Genomic DNA, 8,140 nt, shown 5'->3' with positions numbered 1-8,140 from the left:
GACTCGCTGGAGTCGTCGCGCCGGCGCCATGGTGTCATCAGCGCCATCGCCGGGGAGGACTATGCCACGCGGTTACCGAGGGACTCATACTGCATGATATGCAAGAAGATCTTCTGCTCCGGCGCCTGCCCGGACCACGGGCACGACAAGTACGGCCCTGGCGCCGTTCTCCGCATCGAGGAGCGTGATGGAAGGTACTGCGTGCGGTGCACGGGCTCCGAGCCATGGTTCCCCTACATGGAGAGCATCCTCGGCGACCCCGTAGGCGAGCATGTGGACCAGCACGGGAAGTACCAGCTGCTTCTACCGGTGATAAGGAGGGCGCCGGGCAGCTGCGCGCAGTGCGGCGGCCAGGTACAATTGGATTTCAAGCAGCACTGCTCGGAGACCTGTGCCACCGCCCACCGCCGGGAGGTTGCCATGCGGAGGGAGCGGAGGGACGCCAGGAGCGCCGCAAGGGAACTCGCCAAGCTACAGGTCCATTGAGAAATTCGCTAATAAATAGAGCCTAGTCATATTTGCGTTAAACTAGCTTGCTGTTTTAGTTTCTACTTCCTCCGATATGTGCATCTTTAGTTCTTCTTCTTTGTCAAACCTTTTAAGATTGACTAGTTTTATAGAAAGTTATAGCAAATTAATTTTGTGACATGCGACTACATTGCAAGACACATCTAGTGATATTAATTCCATGTCATAATTTTTGCTATTTTTCTATAAAGCTAGTCAAATTTTACAATGTTTCATTCAGAACAAGATCTAAAAGTACACTCACTCATTTGTGAACAGAGAGAGTACTTATGTAATTTTTATTTTAGTTTGATGTACGTTTTGTTTAAGCTCATGTTTTTTCTTCACAAATATCAACTATTGTGTGAAAAATCTGAAAATTTACCTCCTTTTACAGGGTTGAATTAAAGTGCTTATTGGTCACCATGTTTGTTGTTGTGGAAACTAGTATTCATCATCCACCATTAATTCCCAGATGTGAGCTCTTCTTTTGTCCTTACTTTTTCATTTTATTTTATTTTATTTTGTAACATGATATTTTTTTTATTTTTCTCGTTTGTCAACCTTTTTAAAGTGCTTATTGGTCACCATGTTTGTTGTTGTGGAAACTAGTATTCATCATCCACCATTAATTCCCAGATGTGAGCTCTTCTTTTGTCCTTACTTTTTCATTTTATTTTATTTTATTTTGTAACATGATATTTTTTTTATTTTTCTCGTTTGTCAACCTTTTTAAGTTTGACTAATTTTACAAAACATATTATAGCAAATTAATTTTGTAACATGACATTAAATTACATGTCATAAATATTGCTATAATATTCTATAAAGTTACCTAAATGTTTGTCTTAGAACCAGATCTAAAATTACACAAAAGTGAACGGATTGGTGCATATGTAGTTTTTATTTTTGTCTGATGGACGCTTTGTTTAAGTTTGTGATTTTTCTTCTCAAATATCAACTACTGTTTGAAAACTCTGAGAAATTACATCGTTTTACAGGGTTCATAGTGCTTAATTATTGGTTACAATGTTTGTTGGGGAAATTAGTATTCATCATCGACCCATTCCTGATGAGAGTTCTGTTTTTGTTTGTTCCTTTTTACTTCATTTTAACCTACCCTGGTGATAAGAGTATCTTGCTCGTATTAAGATGAATGCATTTTTCTGTCCCTTAAATGATCGCCTACTGTAGCTTTTGTTCCTCTCATTTAAATTTCTGTGATTTTTAATTACCTTATAAATTGCCAATACTACCCAGTTTTTTTTGAAACGAGGCAAAAGATTAGCTAATTTTATTTATGAAGGAGGAATTTTTAGAGGTCTTACAAACCAAACATCTTGGACAAAATTCTAAGATCAAAACAAAAGCTTACTCTTGCAACATTACATTACTCGGGGCCTTAGCCCGGCGAGGCACCACATCGACGCCCCCTCTTTGATTTTTTCAACAAGCATTGTCGATATATTCGCTTGGTTTCGAAAAACGCGGGCATTCCTTTTTTTTCCTCCAAATTTCCTATGAAACTAACATGGAGAGAGAAGTCATTGGCTTTCTTGAATGGCCCCTCTTGTGGATTCCATCTATCCACCACTCCTTCACACTATGTATGGCTTTGCCAATATCTTGGATCCACATCATGAAGAGCAAGCTTAATCTTCAAGGAGGATTACTCCCTATTAGAGAAACGGCATTGGAAAAGGAAGTGACTGGGCAACTCCTATACTTGGTTACAAATCTTGCACATCCCACAATTTTACCATCCTCTTCACTCAAGTGTATCGGCCTTCCAAACCCTGTTTTGAAGAATCAACGAAGCAAAAAAAAATGAAATTTGGAAGCGCTCATGGCTTCCAAACCAAGGTAGGCATCGGAGAGGAGATGAGGCCACGAAATTACATCTTGTATGCCGACTTAGCCGTATAGAACGCGTCATTTGCAAGCTTCCAAGAGATTGAATCCGCCGCATCATTGTAAAGGCACACAACTTCAAGTGCTTCCCAAAGCTCGGTGAATTCGACACTATGTTCCAAAGAGAGTGCATCTTGAGTGTTAATTTGAGTGACCCAAACTGATTTTCCAAAGATTTTTTGGTGAGTTTGAAAATTAATGGAGCAATGTCTTTCGGTAGCAGCCCGTTTAGCCAAGATGCTTCCCAAAAAGTGATTTATTTCCATTCCCAATGATGACCTTTGTGGCCGCCGCAAAGTGGTCATAATCATGAGGTTGACAAGGGTTTCCAAGGCCAACCCACGGTTTTGGATCCTCGTTCCACTCATTCCAAAGCCATCACATATGAAGCGCCAAAGAAAACTTTGTGAGATTTAGGATTCCAAGCCCTTTAAACTCTTTTAATTTACAAACAATGTCCCAATGAACGTTGCATTGTACACAGGTGACCTTGTCGAAAGCTGTCGAGAGGAATTCTCTTCTAATACTATCAATCTTCATTAACACCTCCATCAGAACATCAAGCATGGTGATGTAATAAATGAAGATGCTAGTGAGCACCGATAGGCGTTGCACATCCGACCATAGTGACATGTTTGCCAATCCAAGGGATGAGCTTGTTGGCCAATTTGTCTTCCAAAGGTTGTAAGCGGATTCATTTTAATTAGTCACCTCACCTACAATGGTAACCCAAGGTATTTCAAAGGGAGGGTGTTTCTCCTGGTCAGGGAAGAAGATCATCAATGTCAAGATCTTCACATCAAATTGGTACCACTTGGCTTTTCGCACAACATGTGACAAGGTCAGTGACTTCTACGAAGAGGTGTAAGGTGGACACAAGAAAGTTTATGTCATTTTTGTTTGGAAAGGTAAAGAACAAACAAATCTAATAGGGTATTTTTCTGGGCCGCTACACACAGTGATCTGAAATTGGGCATTTCTATCCTTAAATGTCGCTAGACTACTCGGCCAACCGAGGCACTCCAGGGGGCAAACCAATCGTGAGCGTTGGTTAGTGATACACAGTAGTTTTTCCTTCCCCGCTTTCTACCTCAGCCGTTCGATACGATAAACTTTTTCATACCGAATGCCTTTCTTTCTTGGTGCATGACGGGTGGGCTAGAGCGCGTGCGGGGCCTCCAGCGAAAGGCAGTGGAGTCAGCTCGTTCACGTCGCCCTTCTTCTACCCGTGTGGGGAAGCGGTGAAAACCTAGCGTGGGCACCCCCAATCCCCGGCCAATCCCCCACCTCGCCTCCTCCCCCAATCCGCGCCTCCTTCTCCTCCTCTCCCAGTCCGATGGCGGTATCAGGCTGGCAAACGTGGTCAGCAGCAGGAGGAGGAGCTTGTGGAGGTGAGCAGCCGCAGGTCAGCCTTCTTGTCGCGGCCGAGGCGGCACACCTTGAGGAACAGCGCCCGCTCCTCTTCAAGATAGCTAGGTTTCGCGCGAGGGCATGGGATGGATGTGGAATGCGGATGAGTACCGGTAGGAAGATGAGCCAGAGGAGGAGCACGCGGCAGGCCCTGGATGGGAGGTTGGCGGCGATTCAGGCCAAGGCGACGAGTACCAAGATCCGCCGCCACGCGCAGGAGAAAGATGGGAGCGGCTGGAAGATGGAAGATGGCAGCTCTCTTTTCCCGTGTGAGGCCAAAGCTAGGGTTGTGGCAGATGGCGCTGATTCTGCTCTTGAGGTATGATTTTTTTTTATCTCCGTTATGTTCCGCTTCTCAACTACAGATCTTTGTTCTTTTGAGAAAAAATGAATTAGGTTGACATAATTTCCATCATACAAGGCATACACAATAGTTATTAAGGAGTGGCCACGGCATGTTGGAGAAAACGAAAATTAAGATTTGATCTTGATTTGAAGCATGGGGCGAAGGTAAGGTGTGCCTCTTCCCCTGGTGTACTGAAACTTCTTTTCTTGACATGTTTCGGTAGGGCCTGGATCTGGAGGAGGAAGAGAATATGCTGGTGAACATCGAGCGTGCCGATGGCGGCTCGAGCAATGCAAGGTGACAATGAGCGCTGGTCTTCCTCTGATGTACTGCCTGCAGATGCAGCTCACACACATGGCCTCACTGTCTAGGTAAGACTTGGGTAAGAATAGATTGTTCAGAGGTTTAATATAGTTGTAGTGTGTATACAGAAACTTCATTTCTTGATATGTTCTGATAGTGCCTGCATCTGGAGGAGAAAGAGAATATGCCAGTGAACATTGAGCGTGCTGGTGGCGACTCGAGCGATGCAGGGCGACAGTGAGCGCCGGTGAGCGCAGGGTGTACTGCAGCAGTCTGGATAGACAGCGGGAGCAGACTAAAAGGTGAGCTCCTTTCTCTCCAAACTTCTGCAATGTGGTCTGCTTCTTTTTTTTAAACTGAATCTATAGAGCATGTTCTTTGAATATTTGCTGCATCCATTTTGTATTTCTTCATATGTCTATGCACCATGATGTTTTGGTCAGACTAAATTTTCTGTGTTGTTTTGTTACATTGTGCTCAGGTTTGGAAGAATCAGGCTAAGGGGTTGTAACAGCGCCAACTCAATCGTGACCAAGCGGAGTTTGCTAGGTAGCAAATGCAGGTTCTTTTGTAATCGTAAAGTTCCGTGTATAGTTTTGGTTTGTGTTATGGTAGACAGTGCTAATAATTTTTAAGAAAGTTCTCTCTGCTTACATAATGCCTTGGTTTGCTATGCAAAGTAGTGATGTGTGATATGTCGCATCTAACAAAGGTATTGGAGAGCTGAGGCAGGGTCTAAACATATTATGACCTCTATTTTCTTAGCATTTGGTGGATTATGCATGACTATTATATTAATCTTGGATCCAGTTACTGGACAGGGTATTGCTTTGGATCAATATTTTGGTTGAACAACATTTTTATGCAAGTGGCCAATTGATATTACGCTTATTTGACAGCCATAAGGAAGTTGGTGATGAAGGATCTGACCACCACCGAATGTGTCGGCTGCTATCCGAGCCATGTATACGACAAACCCGGTATGTCCAGCACATTTCTTTTATATTGATCACTTGTTCGGAAGTGTTTTATGCAGGGTAATATTTTGATTGAAATATATTTCTGTGCAAATGGAAAATTCCCAACTGATATTATGGGTATTTGAAAGCCATAAGGAAATGCTGCGATGTTTAGCTCGTACTCCTTCTTCCATGTCCCTCGTAAGCGAAATGAATCGGCACTTATTTTAGCTTGTCGTTCAGAAACATTTGGTTCTGTTAGCTATCGTTTTGTCGCCCCTGGGTGTTGCAGTCGGTTATCTCTGCGACCCAAGCCTCCCACTCCCTCTGATGCATGCCGTGGTAGACCGGCGTGGCCGGCACCGGCAGGCCGAGAGTGCTGGCGGAATGGTGGGGCTGCCGCCGGCGCCAATCGGAGAGGGGAACGGTGGCGGAGAGAGGGAGTGACGCGGAGCTACCGCTGGGGCCTGCGGCGGCGGAGATGACCGGTGAGATGGTCCTGCCATCTGGGGGTGTTGGGGTGGCTTTGGTGGCGGCTAGGGGCATCGGTGGTCGCTGGAGGTGGTGGAGAGGATGGGGAGGAGAGGTCAAGGAGGCAGTGTGAACGAGCGAGTAAGACGACAACTTTTACTCCTCTAACCACCATGGAACTGAAGTACAAAAATGTTTAGTGCAGTAAATAGACATCATAGATGAATTCCAAGAAAAGAGTCCAAGTTCTTTCAGCTCGCAGTTTTCCAAATAAACTCCTCCACCTAGGTTTGCCAACTCTGTCAGCAGTTGATTATAATAATCACCTAGGTTTGCTATTCTTAGGAGTAGATTAGCTGCGCTCTCAATATAAAAAGGAATAGCATTACTGGGACAGACGTGAGCATGGGTGAAAGCAAGGTATTAATGTAATAATTCAGTTTGCTATGCCTTTGGGCATGGACATGAGTATCTCCAGCCTACTTTCACTCCCCTGCTAATTTTTGTAATGTATATCTCCATGCTCATTTTTATTGTATAACCAAAGTGAAAAGTTAAAGGAATCTTTGAACAAATTTTCTGGTTTATATTCTATAAATAGTGTATACTGTTGAAAAATAAAATAGAGAATTTTCTTCTGTTTTCCACCAGGCTGTTGGACGACAGCAGCTGCTTGGCGGCGGCAGTGGGTGGATGACCGTGGTCTCAGCTGATGGAATATGGTGGCCACGAAGCAACCAGCAGCAGGTTCCATTGCATGGCAGGTCAATTGATGCCATAGCATTATTTGCACATTCGTGTGTTACACTGTCGGTTACTTTCAATGTTAACCTCCGTTGTATTTGACTGCATGCCGGTATATTGGCTCCGTTCCATGGTGGGTTATGTCAAAATGGTATTTTGTTCCTGTCATGTCAATTGGTGAATGTATAGGAATATACCAATGTAGATTGTTTATTACTTTGTTATTTTCAGCAACTGATGTGCATGTTCACATGTTAGAACATGGATAGGCACTTCTGGATTATGCCGAAAGTATTTCATTTGAAGCATATGTTGCTTACAATTTGAGATGATTCCGTGTGCAACTATTAGAGCAGAGAAGGACCAATGTTTTGTGCATACCACCATGGCTGCCAAAGTTACTTATATGCTTGCTTGACTTGGTGGAGTTTTATGTGCCATTTGGTGTTAGCTTCCCTAATTCTCTTATGGACTTTTCGGCAGGCTGCTACAAAGGAGCATGCTTCTTAGTTTTTTTTCTTCTTTGGCACAGCTGAACCTTTTTATTCTAAGCATGTTTCACGTCCTGCTTACCATTTTTGTTTGTAAAAGCTGAAACTAATTTTTTCAGGTTGTGGGATCTGTTCATAACTTAACTTATGTTTGCGATGGTATGAGACGGGGAGTAGGACCATGAATTCTTTGAATTGTGGCAATTCGCCTGCTTGCTATGAATAAACACTGATCCCAGCCTATGTTGTTGCCCCTCATCTTCTCGTGATTTTTCTCTGCATGCTTAATTAGTCAAGCTATAATTTTACTAATAAGTAACATATTTCACTCGTACCCCATTCAGATGAATCTTTTCTGCTTCGTTTGTTTTTCTATTAGATTTGTATCTTCTCCTATAACTGTGCCTACCAACATATAGAGATTCTACTATTTAAAAGGCTACTTATTCTAGCTTACACGCAATTTTTTTTACAAGGTCAATAAAATGCTTAGCAATAGAATGTATTTTTTGTTGTATAATTCCTTTAAAACTCTAGATTTATGGGATTCTATTTTAGCATACAGTTTTCCTTTCTCAATTGTTGTTTGAGATGCTTCTGGTTTTCTGAAAGAGTGCATAGGAAATGTTGAGGTACTGTCGTTTTATTTTTCAGATGTGCACTTTGCTTGTTGTCCACCTTTTAGTGTTCCTTTCCTTCTGTTAGTGAAGACCTTTCTAATAGCAGTAAGATGTGGTATATTTGATTCGTGGGTTTTATATGGTAAATGAGATCTGTAAGATGGCGTACCATTGCTGGTTGTCAGTACAAATGTAGGTACTAAAAAGGAGTATGGAGCTTCTGTAGAGAGAGTTGCTTGCCTATTGAGATTAATTCGATTCAGGCAAACTTAAATTAAGGAGCTCACTGGTGGGTCAACAGGAATATGGAAGAAACTAATCTAAATGAATAGATCCTAGCCATGAACATTATGTTCCCCGAGTAAGAGTTGGAATTGG

At 42.8% G+C, this 8,140-nt stretch overlaps 1 long non-coding RNA gene across 1 annotated transcript; it reads left to right on the top strand.

The window, feature by feature from the left end:
* Positions 1–3,479: 3,479 nt before the first annotated feature.
* Positions 3,480–5,716, top strand: LOC127342393 (uncharacterized). Its single transcript, XR_011754111.1, has 4 exons — positions 3,480–4,545; positions 4,635–4,779; positions 4,959–5,026; positions 5,377–5,716. It is a non-coding gene; the product is annotated as an uncharacterized lncRNA (long non-coding RNA).
* The last annotated feature ends 2,424 nt before the right edge of the window (positions 5,717–8,140 follow it).

The sequence above is a fragment of the Lolium perenne genome, chromosome 3 (genome assembly GCF_019359855.2).
Source record: "Lolium perenne isolate Kyuss_39 chromosome 3, Kyuss_2.0, whole genome shotgun sequence".
Classification (NCBI taxonomy): domain Eukaryota; kingdom Viridiplantae; phylum Streptophyta; class Magnoliopsida; order Poales; family Poaceae; genus Lolium; species Lolium perenne.
This window is presented reverse-complemented; position numbering and strand designations above follow the sequence as displayed.